At 40.3% G+C, this 14,948-nt stretch overlaps 1 non-coding gene across 1 annotated transcript; it reads left to right on the forward strand.

The window, feature by feature from the left end:
* Positions 1–14,623: 14,623 nt before the first annotated feature.
* Positions 14,624–14,697, forward strand: trnam-cau (transfer RNA methionine (anticodon CAU)). Its single transcript has one exon. It is a non-coding gene; the product is annotated as a tRNA-Met (tRNA).
* The last annotated feature ends 251 nt before the right edge of the window (positions 14,698–14,948 follow it).

Genomic DNA, 14,948 nt, shown 5'->3' on the forward strand with positions numbered 1-14,948 from the left:
CAGTGTTACTTTAATGTTTGGTTAATTCTAGCATGAACTGAATTGCAGTGCTTTGTCAACATTACTGCATTTCTGGATAAACTTGCCAGAGGGTTAAAGACTCTAGCTTCAGCCCGCAGCCAAAGGTTAGGTTTGTCAGAAGTGGGATTCAAACCCACGCCTCCAATGGAGACTGCGATCTGAACGCCAGCTGCCGAAGGATAGTCCTTCAAAATGGGGATAATGTTGAACGCCACAGCCAATCACGTCGACGCGCTATAACATTTGCAGCCAATTAGAGAGCGCCATTCTTGACATTATAAAATTTTCAGCCAATCAGAGGGGGCCATTCTTGACTTTTTCCTTAACATTTTCGACATTTGACCAATCAGAGTACAAGGAAATGTTGATGGCACGTTTACGCTTAACACCGCTAGGAGGCAGAGCCGGCGGCAGAAACAAATCAATGGACGGGCATTTAATATTCTTGGGGGGGCCTAATTATGACAAACAAATAAATTGTGGGGGGGGGTGCTTACATGCGCTTCATGCACGCAAGGTCTCGCGCTCTCTACCTCTCTGCCGTGCGCGCTGTTTGAACGTATATTCACGTAGACTTTCGAAAACCGGGACATATTCTTCGTAGCCTTTCGAAAACCGGGACATATTCACATAGCCTTTTGAAATTTTTTTGAGCCTTTTGTATATCATAATTCTTATGAGCCTTTTGTATATCAGGGAGAGTTTATACATTTCCCGGGACAGGTTGTTAAAAAGAAGAACAATCCCGGAAAAACCGGGACGGGTGGTAACACTAGCTACAACAGTTTCACAGCGATTTCAATATCCTAACTATAATTAGCCTATTGCCCAATCATATTTCGGCTATCATGAGATATCATGTTACAGTTATAGCCTATAGGCTGTGAACTAACATGAACAAACAATGAACAGCTGTATTTTTATTAATTAACATTAACAAATACAGTAACAAATGTATCGCTCATGGTTAGTTCATGTTAGTCATTAACTAATGTTAACTAATGAACCTTGTCTGCATTGTTCCGTGAACACAGCATGCTATAAGCCAACTTCCTATAATAACAGCCAAATAGTCACAAATCTCAAGTTAAGTATTAAATCAACCATGCATAATCAACTACGACACACTCACACACATATTGCATATCAGTGTCAAATGCATAATTTACATCACGTCTGGTGCAACTTACGAAGAGTAATAAAACCAACTGTCCTACTCACGTTCTAAATACAGCTGAAGTCGACGTTTTTGGGATTGGAATCTCATGAGTTTCTCTTTCCATTCGTTTCTGAATAGGCAAAACCGAGCACGTCGCGTCGCTATAACTTTACCGAGATGCTGCGGTCAGAGCGGCTCAGCGGGAAACCCCTTTTTTGTAAACAATCAGTCAAACTTCCGGGAGTTTTTTTTTATAAGATTAGCCTATAAGTCAAACATTGCACTTAAATACACATCAATAAATATATAAATACTGCACGTAAATTATTATTATTATTATTAAAATAATTTATTAAATGCAAATTGGATGGAGGGGTGGCACAGGAGCTCTCTAGGCGGGCCCGGCCCTCTAAGGCCCGCCCATAGCGCCGGCCTTGCTAGGAGGAGGAGTCAGGAAGCTAGCCAAGTGTCAATCAAGTTGACAAACTGAGCCGAAGGTGTACGAAGTAATAACATATCCTGTGGGGCGTGTCAGAGGGCAAGAAGTTCAGACGTCGAGCATCACTGTCACGGAGGTCAGGTAGCATCATTTTAACGGAGGACTGCGAAACATATTTTCCGGTCACTTTAACGGTATTTTTGGACAATGTCATTTTATATTTGTATATAATTGTATATATATTATAATTGTAAATATCGTGTGTGCTTTTTTTTAAGAAATCATTTTTATTGATAGTAGTTTTGTTCGATATAACCTAACCGTTAGCCCCCCAACAAAAAAAATGTCTGGCAAAAAATCCCATAAAGCCATGTCAGATACTGACTGGATTGCAAGGCTAAAACAGTTTGCCAGCACAGGAGTTTGGCCATCAAATGAGGGTAACAGGCCAGCTCCTCGACAGAAGAAGTGGCATGACGAGTATCAAAGGGTGAGTGTGCTTTTGTCACCTTTGCATGATGTAATAATTCTAATCCTAATCATTTAATTCAATGTCATCATTATTTATAGATATGTATGTAGATAATGTTGCAGGTATTTGAGAATTATGTTTATTTATGTAAACAAAAATTTTTTTTTTGCACTGGGAGATTCAGAGATTTGAGGCAGTGGGGGTGGGGATGTTGAGTGAATGGATATTTTGAAGGTGTGAAATGTTCCTCTCTTAATTCTAGCATGAACTGAATTGCAGTGCTTTGTCAACATTACTGCATTTCTGGATAAACTTGCTAGAGGGTTAAAGACTCTAGCTTGAGCCCGCAGCCAAAGGTTAGGTTTGTCAGAAGTGGGACTCCAACCCACGCCTACAGGGGAGACTGGGACTTGAACGCCAGCTGCCGAAGGATAGTCCGTCAAAATGGGGATAATGTTGAACAATGTTGAACGCCACAGCCAATCACGTCGACGCGCATACAACATTTGCAGCCAATTAGAGAGCGCCATTCTCGACATTATAACATTTGCAGCCAATCAGAGAGCGCCATTCTTGACTTTTTCCTTATCATTTTCGACATTTGACCAATCAGAGTACAAGGAAATATCGATGGCACGTTTACGCTTAGCACCGCTAGGAGGAGGAGTCAGGAAGCTAGCCGAGTGTCAATCAAGTTGCCGAACTGAGCCGAAGGTGTACGAAGTAATGACATATCCTGAGGGGCGTGTCAGAGGTCAAAAAGTTCAGACGTCGAGCATCACTGTCACGGAGGTCAGGCAGCATCATTTTAACGGAGGACTGCGAAACTTATTTTTCGGTAACTTTAACTGTATTTTCGGACAATGTAATTTTATATTTGTATATAATTGTATATATTATAATTGTAAATTTCGTGTGTGCTTTTTTTAAAGAAATAATTTGTATTATAGTAGTTTTGTTCAAAACTATATAACCTAACCGTTAGCCCCCCAACAAAAAAATGTCTGGCAAAAAATCCCATAAAGCCATGTCAGATACTGACTGGATTGCAAGGCTAAAACAGTTTGCCAGCACAGGAGTTTGGCCATCAAATGAGGGTAACAGGCCAGCTCCTCGACAGAAAAAGTGGCATGACGTGTACCAAAGGGTGAGTGTGCTTTTGTCACCTTTGCATGATGTAATAATTGTAATCCTAATCATTTAATTCAATGTCATCATTATTTATAGATATGTATGTAGATAATGTTGCAGGTATTTGAGATTTATGTTTATTTATGTAAAAAAAAACTTTTTTTTTTGCACTGGGAGATTCAGAGATTTGAGGCAGTGGGGGTGGGGATGTTGAGTGAATGGATGTTTTTTTGAAGGTGTGAAATGTTCCTCTCTTGTTCTTTTAAAGGAGGATACAAACTTTACTCTCTCTTTATCTCTAATTTTACAGTTTGTATCTCCCCTTCAAAGAACATGAATAAAAATAAATGACAGACTACAATAAATTAATGTAGCATTCATACTGATAAGTTAGAAATGCATGTATTCTATATTATATGTGTGATAATGTTTACAGATTGAAAGATGTCCGATGCAGTCTCGCGGCCAGACAACCTTGCTCGGAGCGGTCCCAAAGTGCATATGTGGTTTTCACACTCAAAAGGTAACAATGTAAAGATGTAACTTGTATTTTTTTATATATATATAATTTACTGAACAAATTCTTCTCGATCAACAATTATTGTAGCCTATGTATTTTTGTGGTTGTCTTAAGCAGGCCACAGCCTCTATTGGACAAGCACCAAGGGTTGTTGAACAACGGTCTGCCGCTACTGGACCAGCACAGGAGGTCATGGCGCAGAGTCAGCGTCAGCTCCCACCCCAGCCTACTTCTAAAATTATACCAAGTTTGTCAAAGGTAATAACATTTTTTTTATATATAATTGCAGTTTTAATATACGTTTAGTATAAAGGTTTAAGTTCAGTGGAAATGGCTGGTATGTTTTTACACCTACCTGCCAGCTGTCACACCTTGTACAGGGGCGGCTGTAGTCTGCTTATTGGTCAGTTTCACTGTCTCAGGTTGGTTTAGATCAAGTAAAATGGTGAAAGAACAATGTAACCTATGTGATCTCTCTTTCTTCTCTGGGCTCTGCTCTTGCATTCTCCTCTTCCTCTCTAATTGGGCTTTGCCATTATGGGTTAAAGGACACTCGCGTCCTTCATGGCATCTCTCTTGATTTTTCCAACTGGCTATTGAAGCTACGTCTTTCATTCTGTATTTCTCAGGTAACATTCCACTAATGCACAATTAATTATACACGTATTATTAATTAAGTCATCATGAATCTGCTTTGTTGCCATTTCAAGGGTAACCTTCATTACTGTTAATAAACGCTTTCTCTTACAAACTATGTGCAAACTATTTTTGATTTTAAGTCATTTTTAAAAAGTACTTGTTAAATTACTATATACTCACATTCTAGCAATACCTTCCCACACATTTTTCTATTCTAACTGTGCTTATTTCAATCTGTATAAGTAGTAGAGTGTGGTAATACACAGACAAAAAAATAAGTTAAAGAAAGAAAGCAGGTCCTTTAGTTATATAATGAATGATAGGATCAATAGATATTTTCTCATTTTACATTTTATTATATTTTTGGCCAATGTGCTGTTACAATTCAATTTGTCTTTTCATTGAAATTGTTTTGCCCTTTTTTAGTTTACCAAGCCAAGATTTGGTGGGTCCCACATTGCTGCTGCAAAGCCAAATCTGAGTGTGGCTAGGAGACCATCTCAGGCTGTTGACCAACCCAGCGCAGCAGTGTCCAGTGCCCCTACACCAAGCACCACTGTCTCTGTAAGTACTGGCATAATCCACATTGCATTCTAAGACACATTCCACATCTGTGCACTTTTTAGAAATATATTTTGTATGCAGGAAATCTTATCATAATGAATTAAGAGCAATACTATACAGTTTTCACACAAAATGCAGTCAGTGAACACATTTCCACAATGCTTACATTTTCTTAACAGACAAGCTATACCTCCCAACAAAATTATGGATTGTTTTTGTAGTATTAACAAATGTTAACACACACCACCCCACAATAGCAAAAACAATATTCCAAACCTTAGATACAGCATAAAAACCTCGGCTTCTTCAATGATATCAGTTCAAAAACAATATATCTCAGCTGATAATAAACAAACAATTGAATAATTGACACACACCTGATTTATGTTGGGTAAATTGGGCCAACCATAGCTGATTCCAGTCTGGCTTAGACTCAGTGGCAGGGGTTATTTTTTTCTGTTACATTGACACTTATACATTAAAAGGAGGACTTTGAGGAGTGATGTTTTTGGAAACAGAAAAAGACAAACACTGTAATGTCTGGACGAGGAAGAGTAAGAGCAAGGGGCCCAGGGAGAAGAGCAGACCCAGTGAGAGGTGCAGTGAGAGATGCAGTGAGATGTGCGAGAGGTGCAGTGAGATGTGCAGTGAGAGGTGCAGTGAGATGTGCAGTGAGAGGTGCAGTGAGATGTGCAGTGAGAGGTGCAGTGAGAGATGAGAGGTGCAGTGAGAGGTGCAGTGAGAGATGAGAGGTGCAGTGAGAGGAGCAGGGCCAGGGAGAAGCGCAGGCCTAAGGACTTCCAAGGGCTGCAAGAACAGTAGTCAGTGATGAAATTCGTGCCACTATCATTGACCATGTAATCAACCACGGTCTTACACTAAGAGAGGCTGGTAAACAGTAAAGAGAAAAAAAAACTGATTTGCTTTTTACTGGAATACTGTACATGTGGACATACAGTTCCCAACCAATAAATTTAGTGTAAAAATGGTGGATTGCATGTTTTGTATGCAAATACCTGTAAAACTGAAACACAAAAGTCTATGAAGTTTTTGTAATACAATAGCCAGTATTTTGAAACCTGGTGTACTTTGATTGACTGCATGTACCTTGTGAAGTGAAAACAAGTGTTATTCTTTGACAGAATAATTTCATTCTGAGTCAGATTTCCAGTGTTTTGGTAAAGTTAGTGTGTGCAGAGAAAGATGTGTTCTATTTTGAAATGAAGAGTTAGTATATATTTACAGTTTTTTTCAATTGTTTACACGCAATTTTGAAAACCTCTACCTCCTTCTCCTCTTCATCTACCTCCTTCACCTCTTCCTCTACCTCCTTCTCCTCTTCATCTACCTCCTTCTCCTCTTCCTCTACCTCCTTCACCTCTTCCTCTACCTCCTTCTCCTCTTCATCTACCTCCTTCACCTCTTCCTCTACCTCCTTCTCCTCTTCCTCTACCTCCTTCTCCTCTTCATCTACCTCCTTCACCTCTTCCTCTACCTCCTTCTCCTCTTCCTCTACCTCCTTCTCCTCTTCCTCTACCTCCTTCTCCTCTTCATCTACCTCCTTCAACTCTTCCTCTACCTCCTTCTCCTCTTCCTCTACCTCCTTCATCTCCTCTTTGAGCCCCCCCTCTTATTCTCACTCTTCTTCTTCTTCTAGCTCCTTCCATTTTTGTTGAAGACAGGTGAACTCACCTGCTGCCTTTTATAGCACTCCTGAGTGATGCGTTTTCAAATTAGCACATGTGTGCTTCCACGCCTGATGGATGTGCATATCCAATTCATTCATTAGTGTGGTCAATGGCAATCCGGGGCTTTGTAATGACAAGGAAGTAACCTCACAATCCTTATCTGTGTCTAAGGTGTGAAAATGTGTGTAGAGTTTTACAAATCACTGTGTGTAATGTTTTGCTAAAAGGGTAAAGCAGACATTGTGTGTAATGTTGTGCAAATCTGTGGAGGGGTTTTGCTCATTGGAGTAGAATTTTGCAAATTAGGTGGAAATTTTTATTTTAGTGTGTAAACAATCATAAAAATCTGTAACAAAATGTGTTCTTGAGAAGAAAATTATCCATTCGGCCAATTGTGTTTTGTTGGTGTGAGTCTGTGTTAAGAGTTTAGGAAAAAGTATCTGAAGTATGGGTAAGCGCTTGTTAGCGATTGAAAAAAACTGTAAATACTTTTGAAAACAGATTCAAATAATTACAATCCTAAATTGCAATATTATTTCCCACTATTACTGTTTTTGACTGTATTTTAATCATATTTCAAAAACAAAAAGAATCTTACTGAACATAGACCTTTAAACAGTATTGTATAATTCCATCTAGGATTAGTTAAAATTATTGGACAGTTATGACTGTTTCTTTCTCTTGTTATATATGCAACATATATTATATTTCATTGCATGTTGTCTCGGTAAGTAATTTCAAATTGTATTGGTCCAAAATAATTGAATTTGCATATTAACTGTCACAACTCAGTAGAGTCACACAAATTAGTGCTAGCAGCTGACACAATTCTGAAAACTATTGGAACAAATGTATACATTTTATTCTATAACCTTAAGTACGTATTTGACATCCAATATTTTCTATTTTATATGAGGGTAGTCTTGGATAGATAAAGCGGTAATTAAATAAATGACCTGCTAGACTAAATGTTTTGTCTTTTTCCTTCACAGACTACTCCTTCGGGGGCATTACTGCAAGATGCATCTGCAGTTCGACTGCATCGTTTGTGGTCGGACACTTTGCCACCAGAGGATTACAGGTGGATTGCCAGCAGGCTTTTTAAAATGGGGCCCAAGGGAAAACAAGAGCTTCGAGACAACCTACAGCTCTGGTATTACCCACCACAGCCAGCACTTATTTACAACCAGGCTCCAGCTCCAGACAGATTTTTTTGTCATGCTCTGTTGCTACAACATGGTCACAGAAACCCTCATCTGTACGAAGTGTAAAGCCTCGCATGTGTCCTGGAGTCAGACTGTCCTGCAACAGCTGGATCTGGGCCATCGCTCTGAATTTCGGGTCATCCTCACACGGAAGTAAGGGCACTTTAATTCCACATCCAGTTGATAGCCCATCATCACATATGTTTGCAAATACTTTACAAATCAATTATGTAAAATATATGAATGTGTGGATTTTGCTTTTCCTAAGGTATGCCTGTGATATGAGAGTCATTCGGCTCCTGCGTGAGCGTGGCCTAGGCAATAGTCCCGTGTCATCAAACAGCTGCGTGAGAACCACAGTGAGGAGTGGCTCCAGCGTATGGCCCGGTACACCACCCAATGTGTGGACTTCCTCAAACGACCCGGGGTGTTGCAAATACAATTCCAGGAACCCCCAGAGCCTACAGTGGTCCCAAGCTGCAAGTGGCTGCTCACCGTGTACAGCCAAGACATCCTGACAAGGCTGGATGAAATCCATGCAAGGATAACATCTACGTATGGTTCAGTCTTGAAGATGGATTCCACTAAAAAGGTTAGCAGGGGATTTTTGTTAATTTATGATGTTTACTGTTATATCATTATCAGAGCATGAGTATCATATTCTACATGGTGTGATGTTTCATTGCATTGCATGCTTCCTGTCATCTACTGCAGATCACTAAGAAGCTGGCTGGGACGGCAAGGGGAACGGGACTCTGGCTTACCTCTGTTGGCAATGAGTTTGGTCAGGTGCTCATGAGTGTGCTGACAGCACAGGAAGGAGCAGGACTGGACATGATGGTCGATGGTCTGGTGAAAAGGTACAAGCAGGCTAGTGTGGATCCACCTGCTGTTTTGTACGTGGACTGTGGCTGCTGCACTGATGTGGGTGATACCAAGCTGAAAACCAGATTCAGAGGGTGGCCTGATCTCATGATTCGCTTGGACATCTGGCATTTTATGCGCAGGATTGCCATGGGGTGTACAACTGATGCCCATCAGCTGTATCCCATCTTCATGTCACGGCTGTCAGCATGCATTTTTGAGTGGGATGCGGCTGATGTTTCTATGCTTCGCAAAGCAAAGAGAGAGCTGTTGATATCCCAGGGTTGGCCTGCGCTGACAGATGAAGATGTCAGCAAGCATCTTACCAGGCATGAGCTGGCACTCCATTGCCGGAGGAGGACCTGTGGAGAGGAGACTACCATCCTTCTCCTTGAGCGGCTGCTTACAGAGCTCCTGAGCAGCAAGGGCAAAGACTCCCTGGGTGTTCCTCTCCTGGACCGAGAAAGGATGGAGCACATCTGGAATGTCCAGAAGAAGCATGTGAAATGCATTCAAGACCCCCCTGGTGTTGTGCTCTATACAGAGACAGGGAGCCTAAACAAGGGAGGTGTGCTTCTGAAGACCTACAGATGTGCCAGAGGCTCCACTTCTCTCAAGTCCTTTCATTTACACCTGAACCGTTTCATCCCAGGTATTGTCTTTGTCACACACACTGTGCATGTGTAAAGAAAGAGCATTAAGTGTTTTTGTGTGTTCCTTTAACACCTCCTGAACACTGTTGTGTCTATTTACAGGGACCAGTGCAAACAGTCTGAACTTTCAGATTTATCTGCTGGAGGGTCTACACCGGTGGAACCAGGACCGGGAGGCTGCTTCCCTGTCATCGGAGCCATCAGCTTTGCGCAGCTACACAGGAGAACTTGTTCACTGTGTAAACGGCAATTATGAAAAGCTGTTTGGCAGGAAAGTGGTCCCCACATTTTGTCCCCCTGCATGTTACACCGGTGAGAATTATTTTATATATTTTTTATTTGATCAACTTGCAATTACTGTGTAACCTCCGTCTATATGTCAGATTTAACCCTATAGAGTCGATTGTATCATAATTGATATGCAAGTTTCTAAAGGACTCTAAATGATCAACATGATCAAAACTTTTTAGGAAACATGCCCTCTGTCGTCTGATTGATTATAGTCTTTTAGTATAATTGTAAAAGTGTCCACCTTCAGCTCGTGCCTCACGTTTCTTTTCATTGTGAAACATTTACTGATTTTATAAAGTAATTGTAAGAATAACTTTTATATTGTTACTAATATTTAATGACTAGTTACTAGACTGAAGCAGCTTGGGTTCACTTGATTAGAAAATCATGTTACATGTAAATATCAAAATGATCATCAGACTTTTCTCTCAATCATCATTGTATTGCATTTCATTTCATGTTTTGCCCACATAATTAAACGTGTTGGGCCTCTAAATAAAACTGTTTTGTTTTTTTTCTCCTTGACGATGAGCTCTATATTCTCACACTATATGAGCTACTACAAAAGCCTAAGGTATCAAATATGATACACAACATTCTATTTAATTTCCGTTTGTTTATTGTTTTTATTTCAGGTGAGCTCATTGGAGTGCAGTATCTGTTCCAGCAGACTGGTCAGGCACTGCAGGACATGAATCCTGACTCTGAGCAGACAGCAGAGCTCATTGAGGACCTCAGTGTGGAGGAGCGAGATGAAGATGAGGGCTTCTGTGACATCAGCGAGGATCACACAATAGCAGATCCGGAGGCTGTTCTGTCACCACCCTCTTCCACACTGACACTGGGTTCTTCTACCCTGGTCACCAGCAGTGCCACACCTGTACTGGGCTCCACATCCCCTTCACTGATCCCTGACCCCAAACTTGTCCTCACACAGTCTCCTTCATCACCTGGACCCTCAGGGACTGCTGTCACACCTGTTCCCTCTGAAACATCTGTTTCAACACTCCCCTCAGAGCCAGAGGATGCTGGTCAGGATGTTGATGAAGAAGAGACGGTAAATAATACTCTTTTGTATGTCTTTCAAATTAACTAGAATAATTATGATGAATTAACATCCAGTGCTTTAAATCCAGACTTTCCACATATTTTACATTTAAAAGTACAGCCTAAATTCATTTGTAAGCTGCAAATACACATCAAGTCAAGTCATCTTTATTTATTTGGTGCTTTGTAAAATGTCAAGAATGGCGCTCTCTGCTTTGTACTATTCAGTGCTTTACGGTGATAAACAGGAAAATAACACAATCAGTTATGGAATTATGCATTAGACAGATGTGATGTAATAATTGTATTGCATGTTTGTGTTTTTTAATAGGCTGTTGACTACCAAAATATCCCGGGTTATCAACATGTGGACCAGCTGGCAGAATATCTGGTGGATCTCCGGGACCACACAGCCCTCGGCCTGACCAACCAGGAAGCCAACACCATAATTGCTCTTTGGCAGAACCTGGATGACAGGGACAAGAAACGGGTGGTGTATGACAGTCGATGCCGAAAGAGACTGCTGAGTGGACGCTTCAAGGTCCCGAAGAAGCCCACTCACCCTGGTGTAGAGAGCACCACCAGATGTGTGCTGGGTGCAAGCAGCGCACCTGCTCAGTGGCCTGACTGTTGCCGTCTGGTGGAGACCATCTTCATCAGACTTTGCACTGTCCACCCAAGCCCCAAAAGAAAAGGCAAGGGAGCCCTGTCAAGATGGTCTCTGATCCTGCAAGACTATCGCAGGATAAGGCAGCTTGTACTGGGCAACAGCTTGGTGATGGGAGGAACATCCATGCAGCTGGTGGAGGTTAACCAGAACACCCTGATTCAGTGGTATAACAAAAGACAGAAAAAGCAGGAGCTGTCTGTGCTGCTTCAGGGCATTCAGTTGCCTCAGCCCCTCCCTGAAGCTCATGAGCCTCTCCAGGTAGCCAAACGTCTACGGACTGAGCCAGAACAACCAGGGGAGCAGCACCAGTACAAGCTACCAGAGAGTACAGCTGGTCAGGCAAAGCAGAGGCAGACTTCTGTTGGGCGACCCCCTCTCAGACCCAAGGCACCAGCGCAGAGTCAGACGTTGCTGACACCATCTGCATCTGGAGCATCACTGCAGATGGTACCAAATATACTTATACCATCAGCACCAGGTTTCCAGGGTGTGCCCATGTTCCAGGCTGTGCCAATGTTCCAGGGTGTGCCAATGTTCCAGGGAGTGCAAATGATCCAGGGCATCCCAATGGCCCAGGGGATGCAAATGGTACAGCCACTGTTACAGCCAACAGCTGTACAGGGCACCCGCTTACCCGCTTCACCAGCTGCCAATCCAGACGCCATGCCCAAGAGACCCTACAGGAGAACCGTAGAGGCCAACACTTGCAAAAAATGTGGGCAATTTAAAACAAGTGCAACAGGACATAGCCAGTACAGGGGCAGGGTGTACTGCCCACAGACTGAGACTGTTTCAAAAGAAGTGTGGTTAGAGGAAATGCGGAGAACCATTTCCAAATAATGTATATATTTTCATGTATATAGCATCATGTATATAGTGTAAACAGTTGTTTAAATAGTTAACACTTGTGTTGAATATTATTTAATTGTTTTTTTTAACGTTATTTAACATTTTAACTTTTTATTTCTTGTTTTTGAAAACCTATTTAACTCTTCATTTTATTTATTTATTTTTAAAACATGTTACCAGTATTTAACATTTTAATATTCATTACTGTTCTGTTGGCATGATTGGAAAATAAAAACAAATTGGCAAGTGATTTATTTTTGACTTTGACTTTCATATAACACTAGTTCATCAGAACACTGCAACAATATAACATTTGTATATAAAAATATAATTTATACATTTTGTTATTCTTGTGATTGACATTTTCAGCATATTAGTTACTATTTAATGGGTTGCATCTTTGTTCATTACAAATAACAGATTTGCAAGTGTCTTGTTTGAATGTAACCTAAAAAAATACTTAATCAGATCAATAATAATACAACAACTACTAAATAATAACACTGTTCCATTGGCAATTATATATTTTTATGAAAGAATATCAAAGAAACACAACAAACAAATTACATATGTATATTTTATTAACACTGGAACAGTATGCATTCAAAAAGAATTTGCTTATTTACTTTTACTTTCATATAACACAATATTTCATCAGTACACTGCACCAATATAACATTTGTATTTAAAAAGATAATTTGTCCATTTTGTTATTTTTGTGACAGACATTCTTCATATTAGTTACTATTTAATGGGTTGCATCTTTGTTCGTTGCATAATAATGCAAATAACATTTTTTTTTAATGAAAGAATATCAAAAAACAACAAACAAATTACATATGTATATTTTATAAACACTGGAACAGTATGCATTTAAAAATTTAGCTTATTTACTTTTACTTTATTATAACAATATTTTATCAGTACACTGCAACAATATAACATTTGTATATAAAAATATAATTTGTACATTTTGTTATTCTTGTGAAACATTTTACAGCATATAAGTTACTAATTAATGATTTGCATCTTTGTTCATTGCATAATAATGCAAATAACATTATTTTTCATGATAGAATATCAAAAAACACAACAAACAAATTAAATATGTATATTTTATTAAAACGGGAACAAACTTGGTGCACACCTGAAATAGAAAACAGTGTGATATAAATGCGTGATTTTCACACACGAAGAAACCGGAAAATGTATCATAAGATCTATGCTAATGAAGGCATATCTTTGAACATCAAATTTCAGCCTTTCTTTTCTTCGTTTTTTCTTTCTCTTCTTCCCCCTCTCTTTTTCTTCCTTCCCCCTTTTCTTCCCTTCTTCCCCACCTTTGTTGGACTATTGTTCCCCAGCTTGAACGCAGCGCCTTAGACCGCTCAGCCATCCTGACATGACGGCCAGTGATGAGCAGCATTTTTGCAGATACACGGAATGGCAGGTGATCTAGAATCTAGTGGTCAACGCTCACCCGAGTCACAGCACATGCCACGTTGGCGCAGTTAGGCAGCGCGTCAGTCTCATAATCTGAAAGTCGTGAGTTTGAGCCTCACACGGGGCAGAATGGTGCTTTTTGATACACGGGACCGTGTAAATAAAGGAGCTGCTTTCTGTATTCCCTTTTATGCCTTTGTCCATTTCTTCATATGCACTGTAATTGAAATCCAGTGTTTTTTTAAGACTAATGTTGAACAAATGCAGTAATAGTATTACTCTCATATTCATTTCATATGTGTCAGTGTTGTTACAATGTTTTGTTAAGGCTTATATCATTCTTTCATTCTAATGGCATGTCTTGTTAATGCTAATGTAATGTTTTACATGACATTCCTTGAATCTTGTGTCATGACACTCCACCCCATGCCCCCAAACCCATGACATTTCATTCCAAGAAATTTCCAAGAATCCTTGCCATGAAATTCTACTGCATCTTCTTCCGGTAAACATCACATGTTATTTTGTGTAATTCAGTTGAATCCGATTCAATCAAAATGTCCAATTTTTTCTGAAATGTCATGACTTGAAATTCCAAGTGCCATAGAATCCCATACATTGCATTAAAGTGTTACTATAAAGGTCATGTACTGCAGGTCAGTGTTACTTTAATGTTTGGTTAATTCTAGCATGAACTGAATTGCAGTGCTTTGTCAACATTACTGCATTTCTGGATAAACTTGCCAGAGGGTTAAAGACTCTAGCTTGAGCCCGCAGCCGAAGGTTAGGTTTGTCAGAAGTGGGATTGGAACCCACGCCTCCAGGGGAGACTGCAGCCTGAACGCAGTGTCTTAGACCGCTCGGCCATCCTGACATGATGGCCAGTGGTGAGCAGCATTTTTCCACCTACACGGAATGGCAGGTGATCTAGAATCTAGGGGTCAACGCTCACCCGAGTTACAGCACATGCCACGTTGGCGCAGTTAGGCAGCGCGTCAGTCTCATAATCTGAAGGTCGTGAGTTCGAGCCTCACACGGGGCAGAATGGTGCTTTTCGATACACGGGACCGTGTAAATAAAGGAGCTGCTTTCTGTATTCCCTTTTATGCCTTTGTCCATTTCTTCATATGCACTGTAATTTAAATCCAGTGTTTTTTTAAGACTAATGTTGAACAAATGCAGTAATAGTATTACTCTCATATTCATGTCATATGTGTCAGTGTTGTTACAATGTTTTGTTAAGGCTTATATCATTCTTTCATTCTAATGGCATGTCTTGTTAATGCTAATGTA

The sequence above is a fragment of the Siphateles boraxobius genome, unplaced genomic scaffold (genome assembly GCF_051911475.1).
Source record: "Siphateles boraxobius isolate OS27281-9 unplaced genomic scaffold, OSU_SipBor_1 6, whole genome shotgun sequence".
Taxonomy (NCBI): domain Eukaryota; kingdom Metazoa; phylum Chordata; class Actinopteri; order Cypriniformes; family Leuciscidae; genus Siphateles; species Siphateles boraxobius.